Genomic DNA, 23916 nt, shown 5'->3' with positions numbered 1-23916 from the left:
TAGTGGTTATTTGGATTTATTTAATCATTTTATTACGCAAAGTAAACAGTTGGGTAAAAAACAAAATGACGACAAGAAAAGTTTGTTTTTAATTAACTTTTAATTTGTTTACGGAGCAGGTGTGCTGTGACGTCACACGGGGTCGCAGCACGCCCAAAAATAACAATACTCACCTCCGCGCTCAGGGAGCCACGAGGAAGATGATGAAGAGGAGGAGAAGGAGGAGGTTTAGTGTGTATGTGTGTTCTAGTCCCAAATTGCGTGGCGTGGATACATCTTGATGTGTGTGTTTGAATGGAAACGCGAAGAAAACACACACACGCATTGCGCGTCATTCAAACAGGACTCGAGTGTACTATCTTACCCCTCTGGGTTGCACTAGTAAGCCGAATAACAGCGTTGGTGGGAGACGGTGGTGCCCAGCGGAGGAATATTTGTACTTTATTTACTCTTCCGCAGCTTGTTGTTGCTTTTCGTCATGGTCAGCTCGGACTGTCACCTGTGAAGAGTTTGACCACGAGAGGACTTCCTCGTCAACTACCTGTCTTTTTTTTCTTTTTTCTTTTACTAACTTCACCGCGAGGAAAATATAATTGACACATTTTTTTGGTAAGTTGCAACACTTCTTTTTAAATTGGGAAGTGGGCCTAACTCGCGTCCGACTTGCGTCATTAGTTTGTTTACGTAAACATACGTCACTTTAACATGTTGTATACATAAAAATGTTTTTTTTTTTTTTTTTGTCTTTTGTTTTTTTTTATCACGTATGTCCGGTCCGTTGTGCGGCCGTAGAGCTCTCACTTTAGTCGTGCTGTATTTATTATTATTATTATTATTTTAAAAATGTTGGTATGTTATTGCTTTCAACTTTTTTTTGTTTAAAATCATCATTATTTGCCATTGTGCGTTTAATGATGTAAAATAAATCCTTATAAATATATATGAAAGAAAAAAAGCTAATTATATGTATTGACAGTTTGCAAAATATAGACCAAAATATATTTTATTTAGTTAGAAAACAAAAATCCAATCAATATAATCTGAACATAAATGTTAGAGTGCATTTTGTATTTTAGCATGCACAGTGCTAAACATAGAAGAAAAGTAAACATTTTAATCTTTTGAATAATTCTTGATGTGTACTCAGTTTTGCAGCAATACATTTATGAGAAAAAATATTTTTTTGTGTGTGCATTAACAAATTTAATTTGCAACCAATTATCCACATTCGAGGAAATGTTTTGTTTTACAGCATTCCATAGAAAAATTGATTCTGTAAAGTTTTCTGACCAGTCTTTTGAAGTTTGCTCATTTATGTGGAATCAACACACATGTATGCATGATAACTCTCACTTAGGTCATGTTAATACAAAACACAGTAGCACCCTTCTCTTGGGTTATTTTTTCCAATGATAGCAATACGTGTGGAACTGTAAAAGCGAAACTTGTTCTGCACATTAAGCAGACACAGTATGAAATTCTGCTATGTCCAGTTAAATACAATGCAGAGATGCATCAATATCCACATAAGATCCCGTTGTGTCGATACTGGAGCATCTGTTCTGTATCGATACTGTCCCACCCCTAACAAATACTTCACAAATTAATATTTCTCTTTGACGAGCTGGCCACCTCTCGATTAGCTGCATCGACCCTCCTCGCGGGAGCCGCAGGGTGCACAGGTGTTCCCTCCTGAGTTATGCAGGTGTGCACCACGCCGTTCCCGCCTCACTCAGCAGCCCCGGCGCTTCAAAGGTGCGGGCGGCAATAAACGGCCCTCGTGAAATATGTCGGTGACAGTGCACAATCAGTCTCTTTGTTGAAGTGGCCCTGTAATCATTTCTTAAAGCGGGCTTAAAATGGCCCTTGTTTATTATTTATGTATATATATATATATATATATGTATACTTAAAAAGACTTGCCATTATTCTCTTGACCATTTTTGCGAGCACTTATTAAAGCCACTCTCCCCCGCTCGGCATCCATTTTTTTGATTGCTGCATTCATCATTGGGTGGCCGTACTCTACATTATGGTAATGGGAAAATGAATGTCCTGCAATGGATTCATGTGTGTAACCTGTCATAAGTTTCAATTATAGATCAAAATCAACAGTCAGCTCTTAGCTTTGGGAAAGTAGCCGGATGTGTGCGTGTGTGTGTGTGTTTTTTTTTCTTCCAATTTTTAAATGTGGAAACCTCTGAACCAAGTGAAGGTCGAAAATGCTGCAATTCATTTGTCTCTCCTGGAAACTTTGCATGCGGAAGCTGAGACAGACAGCTGAGGGAGGCCAGATTCAGCTCTAAATTCAGGAACATGGCCAAAAATCACACAGATCTAAACGTTTAGCTGATGAAACGGGTCGTTTTGCATTTACGATCCATCCTGTAGCGCAAAGGTGAGGAACCTACACTTTTTATAAAAAAATAAAATAAAAATAAAAATAAGGACTTCTCCCTTGGCCATATTAATGATATATACAAATGATACCTTTTTGTAACAATTCCTCAGAATTATTATTATTATAATTTTTTTTTAAGATTAACATGGTTATCCGGATCATATGCTGTGGAGTCCATTCTGTGTAGTACGGTTCTCCACCCCTGCCCTAACACATCTGTCATGTGCACATTAGTGATAAAATCACCCCCCCCCCCCCCCCACAAAAAAAAAGGCTATCTCGACCCTGTTGCTAAGCCAAAAAGGCAATTAAATGAAAAATCTTCAGGTTTTATCCCTTTTAACTTCCCAGCAATGTTTCCATGACAACCTCCATGCATGTCAAGGCAACCAGAAGTGATCACGTTGAATCCCCCCCTCCGAAAGTAAGAATGGAATTTGTGTTGACAGATTTGGCCTTTAATGGCACTTTTGTGCCGCACAAAAGTATTTGTTTACCGGGATCATACGATGCAAGCTGTCAGCCTCGGAAAGATTTACTTCTCAAGATAAAAGAGTGTATTACGTGCTTAAGAGGCCACCCTTTTGCTCTATAATTACCCACATCACTGTAATGATGTTTTGTGTGGCCAGTTGCTAAGGGTCTTGGGACAGCTCAGACTTTTTTACTTATGATCTGGGTCACTTAAGCCAAACTCCATCCACAACTTGTCGGTCGGGGAGGAGCGAGACCTGAGCTGGGTTAGGTGGTCAGGGTACGAGGATTAGAAAGGGAATCTTGGACTCCTTCGTGTTATATGTATTTGACGCTGTCACGCTAATGTGTCAAATGTGTAGCTTTTGGCTAACGGAGACTTGGAGAAAGAACATGTGTTTGGATGTCAGTGTATGTTAATTTATAAGAGATTTTTACTGTAATATTTGTAATTTTGGAACCGTGTTCTTTTTGCTTCCCCTTTGAATAGCAATACAGTAGATACCCAAAGTCTGTGTAGCGTCTTTCACACTCTAACTTTGGTCATATAACTAAATGCGTAACGACAATTGCTTTCAACTCAAAGGTCCCATGCCATCCAAAAATTTTTTTTCCCCACAATGTTTTTTTTATGCATAACATATCTCAAATTGAGTCTGTGACAGTAAGTTTAACATTTTTGTTGTTGATTGTTTGCAATGGGTGATAAAACTAGCTTGAAGACATGCAAAATGAGAGGATCCGATTTTGGTGTTGTTATGATGTAAATTTGACACACGCACGCACACACACAAATACACACACACACACACACACACACACACACACCCCCCCCCCCCCCCCCCACACACACACACACACACACACACACACACACACATTGGTGAGTCTGGCCTCAAAGTGCACTCTAGGCGGCTATGAGGTCGCGGTTAGTCAACATGGAGGTGGACTTAAAAAAAAAAAAAAAAAAATCATTGCTGCTGGGGACCAGCTGGGGACCGGGGCTTCACACTGGTTAGTCCGCCTCAAAGTGCACACTGGGCGGCCACAATGTTGCCGGTTGTCACCATATTAAAAAAATTATCAGACTACACCTGAGAACTAGCTCTACCTTAGCATGCTCGCTGGGTGGCCGTGGAGTTGTCATGCGCCATCATGAAGGTGGACTTTTCGGAAGAAAACTGTTCCTCCAGGGGGACTAGTTGCATTGCATTGCTGTGGCTGCCTCGGAGTTCACCGCGAATGGCCACAATTCCGCCGATGGAACAACACAATGAAGGGAGACATCGTAGCTACAAGACACCGACTACCAGCCAGTGAAAGCTGTTTTCCATGTCAAATTGAGAGCAAAAACCCAATCAATATACATATTGAATATTAATGCGAAATGAAAATGTCTGACAAGCCAGGTGTTTAAAATCATCTTAAAATAGCTTGAAAATGGCATTGTTGTTGTTGTTATTTCCAACCCAAACTATCTTGCAAACTGGATTAAAGGACATCAGAGATTAAAAAAAAAAAAAATGGTGTGGAATGGGACCTTGAACAGGGTGGGAGAACTTCACCCGGACTGTGTGAAATGTGCTTGCGACACACTAGCTGACCAGTAGTGTTCTCTTTGCAGTTACCATCCTCAGTGACAGGCTGTTATCTTCCACTCCATTCATTTAACAATCACTTGTTTACGTGCTGGGGTCACGGTCTGATGCATGTCTTTCTCTTCAGGGCGAAAAAAAAGAAAGAAAGCGTGTTGGTTTTGGGGTGTTTGTTCCAAATTAAAGATAAGAGGTCACTCGTGGCAAAAGGCAAGGTCATCGCAGGGTTTCTAACTACATGTGACGGCCAGCCTGTCACTTGTAGTCAGCACTCCGGGCAAATGGTTGTGCCTTTACCTCATCTGCTTTGATGTTGGTAAGAGCTAAAGTTTGGTTATCTGAGATTGGCAACTTGTCAAATGGCTTGTTATTTAATCCGCTCTGCTCTGGTCGTCAGTAAATCTCATTTCGGACGAGTTGTAAACAAACAGCATTGACTGGTACCTTTTCACTTAGGCCCCAAAAGGAAAGTATGTTGTGAGAGGAGCAAATAAAGCTGGAGTGAGTGGTAGAGGGTGTACGGAGGCTGGTTTGTGACAGTAACACTTTTTGACAGGCACATTAGGCCGCAGAAAGAGCATCCAGCTCGGGGCTGAGGGCATATGGTGCTGCCTTCTGCCGGCGTCGCTCCAGACCAAGCTAGAACGCTCGCGTAGGGTCACGACTGTCTCAGGTTTGGTCCTTCTGTCTCACTCGGCCAAATAAAAGAGGATGGCTAGAACGGATGCTGGGGGATGGGCAACCGGGGTGATGATGATGATGATGATGATGATGATGATGATGATAAGGGTATTTGTTGGTCTGGAGTGCCGTACAGTGTCTTTTGTGAAAGGACAAAAGGGATGTTTGAAGTCTGCCCTCCCTTTTGGCCAAGATTTCTGTCTACATAAAGTGAGGGCGACATTTGACATTCTCACAAATGTTCATTTTGAGCTGGCGTTTGCTCGCTAAAAGCCACCATGGTGGAGGGATTTTATCTCCTTTCAGCATCTGAAGGGATCTTGTGCTCTCGGACGACGAGCCTTAATCCTACTCTAAACAATGGCTGTATTTCCACCACAGTGGCTTTGCTGGTGTTTGGCTTCGTCCATGCGGGGAGCGTATAAAGTTTAAGATGACGCATGGCTCGGGTCTGAAGGCATAGTATCGGTGGGACGCTAATTACAGACTACGAGCGGATCACAGCTTTCAGCTTTTCGGACACGCTTTTCGCAAATCGAGCGGTTGCTTTGAAACAATGGTGCCGTATATTTTCTTGATATGTAATGAGTCTTTTTATTTAGACAGTCACGTCTGGTGAGCAGCAGGGCAGATGGTGCCGTCTTGAGTGCCCATCAGAGCCTAAATACCTCCAAGCAGCTGTTGTTGCACAAAAAGTTTTTCGTTACAGTTTTTTTTTTCTTTGGCGTCAAGTCAAACCTGTTACAACACCTGTTTCTGCATATGCAAATCTGTTGTTTTGTCATTTCATTAAACAAGGCGCCAGGACAAGGGTCCCTCGTGGTTGTGAACGCGACTGGCACCGAGCCCAGTTGGCATGCCGCACATGAGATGCCGGAGGCGGGGGTGAGGAAAACAGTGTGTGTGTGGGAGGGGGGGTCGCGTCGGGGTGACTCAGCCAGGAGATGCCCTCGTGGTTCTATCTGGCTGGCTTCCTAAAATGTGGCTAATTATGAGCACTCTTACGTGATTAGCATTTTCACTCTTTGAGTGAATGTTAAAGGAAGTAGTCCCCCCAAAAAAGTGGCACGCGCTTGTCTGGCACACGACCTGCTCCCTTCTCCTCCTCCTCTTCCCCCCCCCCCCTCCTGCTGCTCCTCCCATCCTCATCCCTTCATCATCTGGCGCTCTCCCGCAGCGCTCGCCTCTTAACCACATGTGCCAGCACCGGGGCCCTGCTTTTGCTCCGGGGCTAATTGTTCGCTGGTAAACGCCGTGCTTGTTGGTGGGGGCCTCGTGCACACAAAGCTGGATGGTGTCGGCAGTGATGATGATGATGATGACGAAGAAAAGAGGGGGGAGGAGGGCGGAGCGGATCTCGCAGTCTCGCCGCGCAGTTCCTCTCTTCTAAGTCTGGAGATTGTCACTTGTAATCCGGCGTGTGTCCTGAATACAACAAATACAGCATGAAATTAAAGGTTATTGCAAGAGCACTGCAAAACGAGCTTTACCAGCGCTGTTTGCAAACCTGCGGGGAAACATGGAGGAAGAATAGAACCTCAATGAAATCACGTTGATGCTGGCCACAATATTAGGTACACCTGCAAGTCTTAAGATCCAGTACAGGAGTTTCTCAGACAGTATTCTGTGCATCTCTTGTAGCCACAAAATTCAAAACACCCCTTGGTATGATTCGTTGCAGTTCTACGCTACAGCATTTCCTCCGTCAACCATATTTGTATTTTGTGGTAGGTACAGGTGGTTTCATATTGAATCCAGTTAGGTTGTGTGGATAGTTTGTTTTCTGTCTAAGACAGGAAAATACGAAGGTTTTTCAAATCACCATAACTCCTAAACTGTTTACGCTAGTAACGTAATTCCAACGGCTTCTGAAAGCAGAGAAGCGGAGCTTTACGTTGATACCAGATAGTAACGTGTTGATGAGGGGGGAGTTGTGCGTCATAGAGGAGAGTGACTCAGGATACAGGAAATGACGCATGTTTTTCAAATCACCGTAACTCCGGAACCATTAGCGCTAGCAACGTAATTTCAACGGATTCTGAAAGCGGAGGAGCGGAGCTTTACGTTGCGATAAAAATCAAACAACAACGAACAGGCTATAATAGTAGTATCTGAAGGATTTTAAAAGCTGTTGCAGCGGCATTTAGCCATTGGCTTATTATTAGCAGTGACACAAATATCTGGAGCAATTGTGTTTTTGGGGGGGGTTGGAAAAAATGGCCTTTTTGGAGAACGTCCTTGTGTAAAATAACCTGAAGAAAGTCTGATAAAAAAATAAAGCCTTAAAATTAAAAAGAGTCAAGCCGTCAGTCCTAAACATTTTCCTTTTTGTTTGCTCCTTGGGTAACGCCTTCTCCGATTGACTTGTCAGTAAAAATTATCAATCAATAACTTGTATTTGCTGAAATTCTGAGGGTTCTCTCCAAGTTACCTCGACATATCAAATAGCGTCACTTGCCCTAAAAACTCAGTAGCGCAAATAGAACACTATTCATTCTTCTTCTTTTTTTTTTTTAAAGGGAATTCCACAAGGTGGCCACTTGTAACGTTGCTATGTGTTATATGAACTCATTTACTGCCATTGACCGCTATAGATGTCAAAGATACATTTTTACTAGGCTGGCAGTGAATAAGTGAAGTTAGGAAAGTGTGTCCCTCATCATCTAGCAGTTTTCACGAGTGTCCTCCTCATCCCCGCTTAGTTCGCTTGAATGGTGGATGGTAAAACCTGACTACCGCCGGGCTAATCTCACTCGATAACCACCGCCAGCCCCCACCCTCGCCTCCAGCGCACCCGCCACGGCTTGGTGATTCGTGCTCTCCTCTCTCCCCCTCTGCACAGACACGGGCATTAAAGCCCGGCCCCCACAAGCCCCCTCTGATACGGGGAGAGTTCATTAGAGATGGGCCTTTGATGGGCAGCCTTTTCATGTGACTACCGGTTCCTCAAATACCTTGATGTAGAAGCTTAAGAAGCCATTGTGCAGTAAGCCCTCCTTTTGATGCGACTTATTTAGATCTGCATACTAAATCAGGGGGGAGTAAATAACCAGCCAGCAGATGGAAGCAAGAAGATAAGGCGCCGGCGAACAATCGCATTTGTATTTTGTTATGATGTTGACAGCAGCTAAAATTCGCTAATCTGGAGCAGCTGATCTGCATTTCAAAGAAATCTCATTTAGGAGCGGCGAGGATAAAGTTCCCCTCATTGTGTCCATTTTATTGCATTCTTTACTAATTTATCTGGCCGCAGATTTAACACGCGCGGCTCGGCGCCGACGTGGCCACGTTGCACACGGGGTCTTAAATACTGTGAAAGCGGCCCACGTCTAGACTGTGAGCTGAGGGTAATTACACGTCTGACCATGAATAGAATCAGTTCCCGGACTCATCTTTCCTTGAGCGGCCCTGAATTGCTCAACGAGTACTGATAAGGAGCATTTGGTCCCCGCAGAAATATTGCAGCCCACTTTCCTTAATGCCCGCCGCGCCCCTCCTTCCTCTTCCAACACCGTATTTACTTTTAAGATAAACTTATTGTGTACTGTAATCTTACTTGTTAGCATAATGTCCTCTTTCATCAGTGGACCCTCCTTCCTTCTGCACCGTGGAGGTATTTGCGGCCCCCTCTCTTAAATAGTTGATCTTCACTTAGTGTGCAAGTACTTTATGTAAATATCAGCCTATAGCATTATTAGGCCTTCATGAATACTTTCATGCACTTCAATGTTTATAAGTAGATAGAATTTACCAGTGGATTTATATTTTTGGTATCCAGATATGTGCAGTATTTGTAAATCCCCGCCAATTGGAGGTCATGTGGACGTAATAGCCCCTAATGCTAATTTTTTTATTATTATTATATTTTTTTAAACTAAATAAAAAACGACATGGCCGGCCGGCCAAATGGTGAAGCCGCATTAAAGGTAACTTAACGGCAGTAGCGCACGCCAGCTTTTGCCATCGAAGTCCACAAATTGGTTACTTGTCAAGATTTTACTGCTGAACACAAAACATTCATGAGGGATTTGATTTTCAACATAAAAAGCTTTTATTTTTCTTCCCACATGCACGCACGCCGCTCCGCCTCGGTCTTGAGCGAGCAATCTGCAACATTTTCCGCAAACTCAAAACAGTGAGAAATTATAGCAGTTGGCATGTTTTGTTTTCAGCTGTGCTCTTTGAGCTCCGGGCTTTTTCTTTCTCTTTTTTCTTTTTTTCTTCTCCTTTTTCCTTTTTTTGGTACAGTTCACAGAGCACATTCCTTAGGATTCAGCAGTTGCCGGTTGCCTGTAGGGGTCAGTGGAATTCTGGGAGATTAAGAGAGAGAGAATCTCAGAGAGGAACATCCGGGCTGTTCTGTGGCCCTCATGCCACCCTGGCATGCCTCTATCACAAAAATGGAATTTCTCACTGAATGCTGCATAGACATTTGCTTCTGGATTTTTTGATACCATTTTTCTAACTCCATCTGAAGTCTATAGATCCCGTATCGTTTAGACTGACTGTCTACTCAGCTGAATAGAAATCAATTGTCTGTCAGAGTATCACCGTGATTTATTTGGTGTTGAGATTGTGTCCCCTCAGGCGTTGTACCTTTTTACTTCAGAGAGAGTCGTGTGTGTGTGTGTGTGTGTGTGTCTGACTATAAGCACACATGCACACACGCATTCTCCTGTTTCACAGCAAAATCCAGGTGCACTTTGTTGTTCCACAGTTTATTGCCTTCACCTACAAGCCATACAGAAAGAAAATAGTTATGCAAGACCCGATCGAGCCCGCACATGCCAGCACCCGCACTTCAGAATGCACCTTGGAAGCATTAAGAATAAAGATGTCGTTAAATGTGTGTGGACTAATGATATACTTCATGTCACAGATTGCTGCCATTGTGGGGACTCCTTCCACCCGTGTGACGGACAAGTTCTACCCCTGAAAAGTAAGTATCATTTCATGTCCGTCAGTGTTCAAATGAACTGAAAACTTTCTCATGTACCTTTTCTGTCCACTCCGGTGCAGTTGCGTAAGCCCAGTAGAGTGATTGTAGTGGCTAGTCAGGGTCAAAAGGAGCCTATTATTGCCCTCCCTCAAATGTAACAAATCTTGTCCACCTTGATAGAATTGCCCCTCCAGTTGTGCCTGTTTCACACCCCAAGGCTTTTCAATCTACTCTTGCACAGAAGTTACGATATGCCGACAAATGCGAGCATGCTTTGCTGTCTTTTTATTTATTTTGTTGACGTCTCGATTGAGATTTGTAGCGGAACAGGATTATACGAGCCTTAAGTGATATTAGAGCAAGTCAGACGGCTGCACACAGAGACACGAGGACCAATTCAGTCTTGTTCGCTGAACTGCTCTTTTACTTTGAATCTAAACATCAATTTTCCCCTCTTGTGTGTGTTTTTAGGCTGAAATATGCTTACTCTGCGCCTATAGAAACAAACGGAAAAGACGCACGCTGTAAAGTCCAAAGTGGTAAGTGAAATACTTTTTTTATTTTATTGTCGTGCATGTCGGCGTGTGTTGTGCTTTAGAGTGTACAATATAATGAGGCACATCAGTCATACAAAGTGTGATGGGTTTGGCCCAGTCCGAGCCGCTGAAACCACAAAAGGGCGAGTTATAGCTGGAAAAACATTATTTTTTTCTCAAGTTGACAGAGTCAGGAACATGTTAGCTTATTTGAGAATGAGAGAATTCAAATTGAGTTCAAACGCAGTTATGCTGAATCAAATTCAAATCGACATTGCAATGTAATAGAATGCAATTTTCAAATCTGTCTTTGCTTTTATTTTAAAATAAGCCTAAATAAAAAAATATGTATAACAAATCACGACTTAGAATATTTCTCAAAATTGTTCAGCCCTTATGAATCTTCAGAACATTTTTGATCGACCCTAACATTTAGTTGATCTGGCTAATTTAGCCTGCATTTGTCATACAATCATCATGAAACAATAAAAACGGATTAATTCCCTGTTGTATTCAATGACTTTTAATAATCATTGAATCAATGCCATTGGGGTTTTGGATATGCTTACTTCAAATATGAAACATCTAATATTCAGTGCAGTGTCTTTGACGTTGGTCACCGGCCGTGCCAGGTCCACTCCCCTAAGAGTCATATCTCTAAGAGTCCAGATGCTCTTCTTGCCTTAAACAGATTTGAAAACCACTTCTTAATTTGTCAAACGCTCAGTTATATCTTCAAAGATGAATGCTTACTTTTGCAGCCAGCAGATATTCACTAACTGGCCTGAAAACTCCTTTTAATCATGGGGAAAAAAATCCCAATTGCTGTACAAAATCTCCAGCAATTAAGTTTCACTTGGCTACTTTAAAGCAACTCCGGTTCAGAGTGAGCAGCCCTCTGCTCACATTTGCAGTCTGAAATTGATTTCTTGTCATAGATCAGAGAGCTCTTGTCATTTCATTTCCAATCCTCAAACGGTTTCTCTCAGCCTGCTAAGTGTCGGCCCTCTCAGTGGGCCAACCTCGCCGGATCTTTACCCCGGCCACTCAGACCCGTTGAGGGGGTAGAGGGAGAAATCAAAAGGACTGCGATGATTCCCCATTGGCAGCCTCCATTGTCAAGCTGATTTGGGATTGACGCGGGAGGTGAAACTTGAAGGGTAGCGTGGGGGAGGATGAGATCAGGCAAAGCAACCCCCCTTTTTTATCTTTATCCACCATTAACCCTAGTGCCCCAGTGTGTGGCTCAGATCAGGACCACTGGTCAATCCCCCATTCACCGCCACATGGAATATTTTAAAGTTAAGCTCCCTCGCTTAACAAAAACTCTTACTCATCAAAGGTTCGCTCAGTCCCAAGGATCTCCTACCTCTTCTCTATGGTCCACAGTGTTGTCTTCCCACTTTTAGCAGAGAACTTCTGCAAGTTCCACAACTTTCCATGTGGGAATTTAATGAGGTTTTTGGGTCTGATAGTGTGAGCAAATTATAGCAAGAGTTGATGGACCGATGACGTTCCGTCCCAAGCCGATCGAGGGCTGTCCTGTTTTTAAATGGGCCACATTATTTTCATAGGGGAAATGTGTTTCGCCAAACAGTACCATGAAACCATGTGTGACCCATCACGCCGCCAATGTAGAGCATTAGGAATTGATTGCAGATTTCCTACCCTTTCACGCAAACATCTGTTATCCTTGTCTAGTCTATCTAGTTTATGACTGTGGTACCGTATTTACCCAGTTATAAGTCTGACGTAGGTTAGTTGCATGAAGAGCACCCCTCCAATAATTTCTTCAAACAAGCGCAGGGTCTCATCTTTCACGTGTTATTCTTTCCACACAACTTAATTGGAGAAATTGAGGGTGCGGAAGCCGGCCTCCGAGCCCCAGATTATTGTGAAACTCAACCTGAGACAGGCGTGACATCAGAGTGGCCTGACACTGGTTTGAACTCGCCATTTCAGGTGGGAAGAATTACGAGTGGCTTCACTGGCCCGCTGATCGTGTCCAACCAATCGGTCGCACACAGTCGCACATTCTTCTCCCAAGGTCTAAATGCTGATTGTCCTGACAGATTGAACTGCTGTGTTATCACTAAACTGTCACGCCGCCTCATTTTTCAGGCTTTATGTAAGCCCTTCACACTTCAGTGTTCCACCGGGACGTCGCCGTGACCTCAACTTAAATGTGCACTATTTTTACCTGCTGATGAGTTGGAGTTTGTTCAGAATCTATGCAACGGTATCTGGACTTGCTTTCAAAAAATGCACGTATTTGCTTTTTGAAAGACATTTTCTTTCATTCCTGCAATTCCGTTTTTTTTCTGTAAGTACCGCACAGTCTTCTGTATTTTTTTAAGTGTGATGCAAACCACGTGGTTTTTACTCCAAGATCCAAATCCTTTGTTTGTAATGATCATTTGATCGCAGCCTGAAAAAGGATAAGCACAAGAACAGACTGTGAAACTACTACTTGCTTGGAATCAGAACGGGCATCCGTGTATGTGTGCGCGTGTGTGTGTGTGTGTGTGGAAACACACAGCGAGCTTGATTCGGGTCATGGAGCTGACAGACAGTGGAATGTGAATGTGTGTATGTTGACAAACTCCACTGCACTCTGAATGGGGTTTGTGATTACACCTCATCATGCTTGCTGCATGGGCCCTGTCCGTGCAAAGCCCCCCTACCTTTCCCCCTCCCACCCATCATTCTCCCTTCTCCCTTACCTCTCTCTCCCCATTTCTCCATCTCTCACTGTAGTGCCTCTTGGGCAATCATGTGGTCACACTACCTGACTCCTTGCTACTCAAGAGTGCAGTTGACAAAAACAGCCCGAGGCCCGTCATGTGGAAAAGATTCAGTCGGCACACTGCATATATTCCCCCCCCCCCACACACACAACTTGCAGCTCCTCAATTTCTCCCCATGTAACCGATGCACACGGGTGTTCCCTCCCGCTGCTCACCTGTGAAGGCAACTGACCGGCCACGGTGCGCGTGCGCTTTTTAACAGCCAAACTGGGCAAAATCCTCCTGGCTCGCGCACACCAATTGAAATTCGCGCTCACTTTCTTCTTTGTCAGTCCAGGCAAGCTCCTCTCTGTCATGTAACACAAAAGCATGGAGGTCAGTGAGAGCGCTCACTTGTCAATTCGGTGGTCCTGCGCTGTCGAGCTGCTCACCTGTATTTATTGGACGAAACACGCTCTGCACTACTCAGGGGAAACCCTACTCCCTTTCCATTCACTTTCACTTCACATTTTCTTTCCCAGAATGCACTTTTGCAGTTTGGTGTGCTGTGCCAACTCTTTAGGTCAGATACATGGAAACGCGTACAACCATCCCTTTTTTTTATTGCATTATTGTGCATAATGGCATAGAATGCACAAGTACAGAGCAACAAAATTCACTGAACATTTACAACCCATTCAAGAGACATAAAATCAATGACCAACAGAGGAAGACAGAATGGTGAAGTCTGACGGGTCACCAAACACTGCACAGATTTCTTTAGATGAAAAGGAAAACAAGAAGTAAGAGTGAGAGGAAAAAACAATCCCCAACAAGAGGGGCACAGCAGTGGTGTAGTCTTCCTTGGAGACAATTTTTTTTTTCAAAGTAGTCCAGAAAAATGTCCTGTATTAGAAATGGTCGTTTTTCAATAATGAAATTATCATGACTTGATTAATAGCTATTGTAGTTTTTTTTTTTTTTTAATTGGTAACACAAGCTGACTGAATTTTAATGTAAAACATATTCATCACGAGACAAATATACAGTATAAACAATTATTTAGTCAGCAATAAACAAAAACTGTGAAAATCAGTCATTATTAGAGCTTTGTTTTCGGATGAATCTTAAAAGCATTGTCCCCATTCTCGTGTTTCAACTTACTTAAACAAAAAAAAAAAAAAGACTAAATTACAACCTGTAGGTTAATGTGTAACTGGTGGCGCCCACCCTGGGGATCAAATCCACACTGTGATAAAGTCTCCAGTGTATGAGTGCAAAGCCCTTCCATTGAGCTAAAACTCTGGGCCACCATCACAGCTCAAACCCTGAATACATGCTGTACTGGGGCACAGTATGGGATTGGAGAATAAACCTCTGTTAACAACCACATGAATAGGAGACAAAAACTAGAGACTTGACTCCTTGCCGACGTCGATTGCATGTCTATGGTAAAGTAAACAACGTTTCAGTAGCTCATTAAATATAACCTACCGCTAGTTGGAATTATAGTCCCTCCACTGGTGGTGAAGAATAGAACAGCTGCAGGTGTACTTTCAATCACTTTATTGAACAACAAAAACTAAACAAGCATGTGCACATATCCTCTCAACTCACAGTGACTAACAATTTAGCCAGTTCACAGTTAGCCAACTCCGCACTCTCATTTGCTAACGACGACGTCCCGCAACAGGCCAGGCCCCACCTTTTTAAAGTCACGCGCAATCACCTAGTGCGATGATGTTGATCTGGACACATTTTCTTATTCCGGACAATTGTTTTCTATTCCATTAACGATAAATATCTTGCCTTTAATCTTCAAAATAAAGTTCCCTAACCCGTCTATCCCAACGATCTGAAGGCTTCCCAGCCCAATCGGCTGTTTTTTAGACACGTCACACAACAAAAGGCTGGAGTGACAGCGGAAACTGTTGGCAAGGTAAGAGATTGTGCTTTACTGTAAACAAAAACAAAACAATTGCCTGAACAAAAGAAACCTGAAACTAGGGCTCGGTATCGTTTCAGATTTCCGAAATCGATTCGATTCAGAAGGACCTGATTCGATTTGACTTTTCAATTTAGTTCAGGATTTCATGCAGTACCAATTTTTATTTTATAGTGAAGACATTCTCAGAAGTACCAATGCTGCAAATAGTAGAAACTGCTTGCTCTTACTTTTAGTATGAAAAAAAATATATGAATATTTGCATGTAAAATTGTATCCAATGCGGTACATTAATCATGTATGTTTTATTGAACATGACCTGATCAAAACAATAAATAACAATTAAATTGATTACAACCACAGCACTACGTAAATAAAGTAGCAAAAACACTGGGGTCCTCGGAGTACGTGCTGCCTCGGGCATATTGCCGTGGTTTCATTTTTTGTAAAATAAATTACCCCGTGATGTGAGAAGGCACATTCATTTATGTGTATGTGTGTGTGGGGGGAGGGTATATATTTGTATGTATGTGTATATATATATATATATATGTGTATATATATATATATATATATATATATATATGTGTATATATATATATATATATATATATATATATATATATAAATCTCTACCGAAAACACCGGAAATTCAACACGCAGGCAGTCAGTCACAGATACAGTGCTCTAGAACAGTTGTGGCCAACCACAGGCCATTTGGCCAATTTGCAATAAACAAACTTTGGACTAATGACATTACGGGAAAAATGTAGATGTGTATTGATAAAACATTATTGTCACAGTTGACTGCTTGTTCTGTATTAAATATAAAACCCATTAAAAATGGGGAAACTGCACCATCTGGCCCCCATTTTGGCCCTAAAGCAAAGTTTCCTCTGTTTGTATTATTTTGGAATCTTCTGTCCATCTGCGTGCTTTTATTTTGCAGCACTCGTGACCTCTTTGTTACTGCTTCTGTTTAAAGTTGCGCTGCCTCCTAGGCAGTCGCGTTCATCTCATCTCCCCACCTGGCTGAGCACACACACGAGCGTACACTTTTCTCAACGGCTGATTGAAACCTGTGTTGGCGAGTTGCTAATGCTCACTGAAGCATTATATTGTAGATAAAGCAAATAAACGGGCGTACTGTTGCAGGAATCTCTGTAATACACACACACACGCCGATGTTTTCTCTTTCACGTTAGAGCATTAAATGAATGGCTGCTGTATATGGAGAGCAAGCCCAAGATGTCTGCAGCTCTGGAATTTCACAACTTAAATGTTTTTTGAGCATCTCTGTAGAAAAGTAACACTTGCATTCAAGGTCTTGCAGTCAAGTGGCCGCTTACAATGGACTACGCCAACGTCATGGTGTTTACTTTTTAGTTTGCCGGCTGCGCTAAAAGCCACAGCTGTCTGTTAAAGTCTATCAACGCAACTTGCCGTTCACAAAGTTCTTTCAAACCTTTTAATTCCCACCATTTTTGTTCAGAAAGGCTTATTCAGCAGTGAGTCAGCGTATCGGTTCAATTCAAGAGTGTCCGGGTTTTTGAAAACCAGCATCCGCCGAATTATCCTTTAGTGGGACTCCGCGCCAAGTCGTAGATCCAAAGAAACTCGCGCTGATATTTTCACCTGGCATTATGTAAAGCTGCGCTTCGACCTGTACAGTTAAGTGGTCCAGGTGACATGGTAATACGTTTGCTTTGTACCCGCTGATAAATACTCAAGAGCTTCTTTCCCACTCGGCTGCTTCCCAATGTGTTTGGACAGCCTTTTTTTTTATTGTGAAAAAGGGTCATTCAAAACTCCCCTCTGCCTTTTGTCCAATATTTTTGCGGCGGTGATAGTTTTCCCCCATTTATTTAGTGAATAGTCAGCGGGTGAAAAAGAAGAAGAGAGTGTTTTACATTATGGAAATGATGACATGGGTTATAATCTCACACATATTCATCGTGGCAGACATTGGACCTTTGTGATACTTTGTTCCGAGTCCCCTCAATGGACCGTTTGCTTGAATCCTATCTTTTTTTCTTCTTCTTTTTTTAAAGGAATAATGGTGTTTACCATCATGTCATTCAGAAGGACCACAAAAGAAACCATAGTTATGGGCTACTTTTGTGCTAACCCCTAATTTGTATCCCTTGACTGTCTCAAAACACATTGAATAGCAAAATTCAGAATGATTGATTTTGAAGTTTTTCTGAAAATTGAATGACGGAAATGCTCCCAAAAAGCTTTGCTGGTAACCTACGAGTGTTTAGTAGAGTGCTCGAGGCAAGCTCGATGCTATTTATGCTGCATCATCTGGGATAAATTAGGCATAAAACCCTTGCTTCAGATCCCTGGGGTTTACCTGCAAAAAATTGCTCCTCAAAATTTGTGATAGACCGATATGGTTTTATCAAGGCCGATACCGATACTGATTATTAGTAGTTTTCAAAAAATGTCAACATCATTTCTTATTTATTTTTATAAAAAAAATAAAAAGTGTAGGGAGTTCCCAGTGTCAGCATATATATATATATATATATATATATATATATATATTTTTTTTTTATAAAGCGGAAATATAAAAAAATCTATTAATTAAAGTTCCCTGTATCTTACTGAGCGACAAATGCATGCGGATGTAGCTAATTATTTATTTTTTTGTCAGGGTTCGTAAAAGTTTTCAAAACATCTTCGCAGAGAGTGAAAAATTGTCTGAATATGTTTCGAAATGTCTTTGCGACAAGTAAAAACTGTCTGTGAACGTTTTAGAAATCCTGATGAAAACCCTAAATTTGCTACCTTTGCAAGCATTCACGGCTCAGTGAGATCTTTATCGGCTTTCAGATTCGGAAAAAGGTCGGTGCCGATATTTGTCAAAATGCCAAATATCGGCACCAATATTAATAATATAAATAATATTTATGTTACATACTTATATTTATTTATGTATTTATAATGTATAAAATAAATAATCGGCCGGCCCGATTATCGGTGTATCCCTACTCAAAATTTGACATTTCTTGCTCAAATGAAGTATTTAATTATCAATAAAACAAATGAACAAATACTTTGAGCCTTGCTTTACATACAAACACTTGTCATCGGCATACCCACGCGTACTACCACCACACAGTGGCATGTCACTGTTGGGTAATTACTAACGGTAAGTAGGGATTAGTGTTTTGGATGTTGTTGGTACATTGTGAGTGTAAGTTAAACACACCTTTACGTGGATCAGACACATTCTCACCGAGAGAGAAGGCCGCTCCTTTTTCATATATTTACAGTGCATGTGATCTCATAATGTCAACAGATGCAAATGTGTGCCAAAGAGATTTGCAGTGAAGAAAAAATAAATAAAAGCACGGAAGCCAAGATGTGTGTCTTGCTCGCTTTTACCCCGCCCCCCTTCGAATTGTTTTCCCTTCAAAGTCTTGACAGCATTCGGGATTAGTGCCATAGCTGCTAACAATCATTAGTGTGTTTTCACCATTGTGTCATGCGCTGTTTTCCACCATCAACGCCACCCCCCAACTCCTCATAACTCCTGCACGTCTCCTGTTTTCGTTGGCAAGCCAGAAATGAAAAACAAACGCGGCGACCCCTGGTGAACCCTCCTGACGCACAGTCAGTTAAATGGTTTGTAAGACGTTTAATTAGCAAGCGGTGTTATGGTTATTCATCTCATCATTAGATGTATGATATTAAATGAATTGGCTCCCCTGGGCCTCCGTGTTTCACAGATCAATAGATTGAGATGAAGCTTGAAGTTGGTGACAGGCTGGGTGGCCACTTCCAACACTTGGCCGTCCCCCGATTAAAACGCACGCATTGTTACTTTGATGCGCTCACTCATTTACTTATGCAATTAGATTCTATACAGGCAATCTACTGTACGTATTAGTGGTGCAACGGATCATCATTGATCTATGGTCGGTTCAAATCAGGCCCCATGGTCCGCGGATTGATTGGTGGTCGAAAAAGAAAAAAGTGCACATTTACTATAATAGCAGCAGAGGAAGTTGAAACTCCTTGTGGATCACGTAAGTTGCATGGATGGGAGCATTTTGGTAACTGGGGGTGAAATAAGTCCTCAAATGAATGATACAGGATTTGTTTTCTGCCTCTCATCTCAACACCATTCAGACATGTCAAGGAAGCTGAAACATACTCAATGTAACAAGGCTAACTTCAAAATAAAATACCAAATAATACATTGACAGCAATGCAAATAACATTAGTAGACTTCTACTTTAAAGTTGGCCCACGTTGTGGCGTGATGGCTAGCCTGACTTGCCTTTTAGATGTTCAGGATTTCATTTAGCATAGTTTTGATTGACAGTATAGTTAAGACCAATAACAACACAACGCTATCCCAAACTTATATTGAATTGCTAGGATGGATATTATTTTTATTATATATTTTATTATATTATTATTATATTAGGATGCTAAGAAAACGCTAATTAATTACGCCATCATTGTATGATATGGCAGCAGTCTCCGATGTAAGTGGCTACTGGCTAGCATGCAGCTAGCTGTTAGCATTACCAACTGGTGCCTGGCTGGTAGCTGGAAATGAGTTTGACAGCTGGTACCTGGCTTACTTGTATTCTTTTTTTCCTTTTTTTTTATATTTGGGAGGCTACTTTGTAATTCACTCTCTATGTTTAAAGAAAATGAATTTTCCTTAAATTTAACTTTGAAGTATATATATATAAGATAAATATAACTTTGTCTTAATTTATTTTACAAAACTGTTTTGCCCATTCAAACAATGTCAAACATAGCCGTTTAGATTTTAGGAACACAACTTTAAGGCATTAATACCTTGTTATTTTACACATGGACCATGTATAATATAAGAATGTTCCTGCCTCATATTGCACAGTTGTGTTCCTAAATCCTAAATGGCTATATTAGAGATTTTGATAAAAATAAAATAATAATAATAATGGGGAAAAAGAGTTTTACAAAATAAATAAGGACACAGTACCATTTATCTTTTTATTTATTTATTTAATTTATTTGATCCGAAAAACAACCCGATCCGTGACTCAAGTCCGTGATCCGATCCGAACCATGACTTTTGTGATCCGTTGCACCAGCATGTACTGTTTATGCCTTTATGCCATTTGTTGAAACAGATTTATGGCTCTTGGGTTTATTTGGTTGGTGAAAAGACGTGAAACAATAGGCAAGGTTAGGACACCACACGCTTCCCAGCGGCAGAGTGCTAGCGTTGGCACTTTGGGACACTTTGTTGCTCTGGAGCATTGTTTGAAGGCATTGTGGAGATTGCTAATGCAGCGTGTACACCTCGGAGGCCCGCGAGCCCGCAGCTTGATATTGCCCCTATTCCCAATGTGAATATGGTCGAGTGGTGATTGGGGACTTGCTGCACCACCAAGCCGCTATTCACCGCAGCCGGCGCTACTAGCCAGAGTTAATTGTCCATTATCTGCCATTATCTGAGCTCTCTCCCTGGCTCCTGTCTTTTATTCGGTCTCGCTTGTGATTCTCGCCATCACCGCCGTCTCATTCACTCAACGTGGTATCCACCGCTGGCGACCAGAGTTCTAATCATAATGATTCTCTTTGTTCCTTCGTTTCTTCAGCATCATGTACAATTTAAAAAAATGTGATGAGTTTGCCAGACGTTTTCTGATGTAAAAACAAGTCGACATTCATCCATTTTGGTTTTTAAAATAACAATTGATGAACGTCCATTAAAGAAACAACTCCGCTTCCCCAGCGTTCCTGCAATTCCACATCAATCGTCTGAGGTGTTTGTGGAATCCTCGGAAATTTCACTTGATGGCACTGTTTTCCTTTTTGCTTCACTGGAGCAACAGGGCGTGTTTTATGGATGCCCGCCACACACACACAGGCATACATGTGCGAGTCCTCCACAGTCACAAACGTCCTAATAGTATTAACTAACGGGAGTTACGTTTTTCATATTAAAAATTGTAGAGCAAGTCTTGATTAATAATAGTAATAAAATACTTCATTTATTGATTTATTAAATGTATTATTCACATATATACAGTATACATATACATTTGTCTAAAACATTATTAGTTGATGAATCAGGGTGAAAAACAAAACGAAAACACCATACAAAAAATGCACAAACATATATTATGATTCAGTTACTGTTTTGATCTGTTCCATGTCAGAAAATAGGGGGGGGGGGGTTGCTGGTTGTGGCAGGCTGCAATGTACGAGCTGCGGATTTAGTTTTTTTGTGATCGTCAATGAAAGGCATTCATTGTCATGTGTCGCACACATTTCCACAGACATAGGCTAATCACGATCAACAACTTATTTATTGTCAAATTAATCGAGACCTTGTTTAATTTAAAATTGTCCAAATTTCAGCCTCTCAACAGTTAATATTCCCTAAATTTCTGTCGTCCTCTTCCATGAAAGTAGACTGATTATCTTAATGTTGACTCAAATTAAAACATTTGCAAACATCTGCTTTTACTGTGGAAAACAATGATCAACATGATGTTTTCTGAGATGTTTACCAAACCAGTAATCGAATCATAAATAATGTGCTTTAAATTCAAACATGTTTTTTTTTTAAATCTAGATAATTGATTAATGGATTCATAAAATAATCGTTAGTTGCAGCCCTAATATGTACACATATATGGTATAATTAATTAAATATTTTAAGAAATAAAATCAATTTAAAATGGTGGATTTTACTGCTGTTATTCATCCATTGCTGCGAGGCCTGATGTCATCAGGATGGTCCACTATGAGTGTTTTGTTGCTCACCTTCCTCTCCGTTTACAGCTGCCAAATCCAATCGTCAGTCGTGCACAAACGCATGCATATGAGATATTTTCAAGTTTAAGTAGAAAACATTTTGTTCAATGGAACCTGTTTTCCTCCATCCATGACTCTCACTACTCTTGTCTAATGGAGACAGCGTGAGAGCGAGAGAGAGGCTAAAGGATTAAAGTGAGTGTAAATTAGGCTTGGATGGATGCGTTAATAAGTCCTCGGGAAACAAACGAGGAAGAGTTGGTCCGGTAGCCGTGCCAGTAAAGGCGCAATGCATCACAGTGAAAAATACCAGCGCTTGTAATACAACATTAAGCGCATCATAAATAAAAGGTGCGGCGCTCATAATTGAGGCTCTGGCGTGGAGAACCTCGGCTGGAGATGAGAAATGGAAATCTGTGTACTGGTAAATAGATAATCACACAAAAGTAATTGAGGTTTTCAAACCCCAATCTCCACTGCCAGCGTGAGCTCGTTTGCATGTTAATCACGCCGGTGATTTGCCTTCATCACAGGCCAGTCGAAGCGCGCACTTCCATAACCAGCTTTTAATTGCATTTAAAATGTCACAGAGGTGGAACACATGTAATTTAGCCAGGACTGTGTCCAAATTAATGGATGCGGCGATGGACGTTGGATTCTTCATTGGAGATCATCAAGCTACCATTTTCAGCATTTGAAATCAACGGAATGAGTTAGAAACACCATAATACTTTATTTTATTTTATTACCTACTGTTGTTTGACATATAATGATGAGAATGATAATTCCCTAATGCAGTTTGGGGCACTCTAGAGAGGGAAAACCTGCAAAACAGGCCTATTTAATTTTTCATTGAGGTGGACCACGAGGAGCAATAAACCGATATCCCTCTTCCCATTTTTTTTCCAGATGCCTTCTGCACCACTCTATCTTACCAAAAGCCCTTTCTTGCAGGGAAAAAAAAGAAGTTCTGCCGAGACTTACATGAAAGGAAGGAACTGTTGAAATGTTAATTTTACCATCTGCTGTCGAGGCCTGCTACCTTGTGCTTGTTCACCCCTCCCCACTCTGCCTTCTTTAATCCCTCAGTAGTTGTGTTGTGTTTCGTCAATGTGCTGCTATTTTGGCTGTTTGAAGTCACGGGCGAGCATAGCTGCAAAATACACGGCCGCATGGCGCAGGGTGTCCTAGCTGTTTTTCATTTGCTGTCCCAATGTCCATCTTAATTGTCTATTGTCCAACTGGGGCCGCACAACTAATAGAAATGTCATTGTGATTTTGGCTTCTTTTGATCTCAATTCATTCACTGCCAGCCCAGTTCAATTCAATTCCAATTTTTATTTGACAGGGATGTGATTCATAGAACAGGGGTGGCCAAGTTCTGTCCCCAAGAGCCACTATCCAGCCTGTTTTCCATGTCTCCCTCTTTCAGCGCAGCTGAATCCAATGATCAGCTCATCAGCAAACTTTGCAGAAGCCTGATAACGATCCTGATCATGAATCAAGTGTGTTAGTGGAGAGAAACATGAAAAACAGGCTGGATAGTGGCTCTTGAGGACCACACTTGGCCACCCCTGGTATAGAGATCATAGTTAATGTTCATTAATTAATTATCAACTCCAGTGTCCAGTTGGGCCCTCCACAACATTGCAGTACAACATAAAACGTGAAATATACATAAATTAAAAAGGCATAAGAAACCACACCCCCCAAATTGTTTTTTTTAATGATCAATGACGTCTATAGCTGTCTATAGGAGTGAAGTCGCTACAAACAATATAATCAAAGAAAAACTATTAATGTGATGTTTTAAACTGTTTAATGAGACCCCACTTGGAGTTT

The 23916-nt window shown here is 41.5% G+C and overlaps 1 protein-coding gene across 3 annotated transcripts in view; it reads left to right on the top strand.

The window, feature by feature from the left end:
- The first annotated feature begins 231 nt into the window (after nucleotides 1–231).
- The window catches only part of foxp2 (forkhead box P2), a 124923-nt gene continuing 101238 nt past the window's right edge, over nucleotides 232–23916 (top strand). For all 3 annotated transcript variants that reach the window (XM_086059551.1, XM_086059550.1, XM_086059547.1), the window contains exons 1-3: nucleotides 232–609; nucleotides 10031–10090; nucleotides 10562–10629. The gene's annotated coding sequence lies outside the window, so the exon portion shown is untranslated. The remainder of the gene's footprint in view (nucleotides 610–10030; nucleotides 10091–10561; nucleotides 10630–23916) is intronic.

This window comes from Leptonotus elevatus, chromosome 17 (assembly GCF_054856555.1).
Source record: "Leptonotus elevatus isolate MCC_2025b chromosome 17, RoL_Lele_1.0, whole genome shotgun sequence".
Lineage (NCBI taxonomy): Eukaryota > Metazoa > Chordata > Actinopteri > Syngnathiformes > Syngnathidae > Leptonotus > Leptonotus elevatus.
This window is presented reverse-complemented; position numbering and strand designations above follow the sequence as displayed.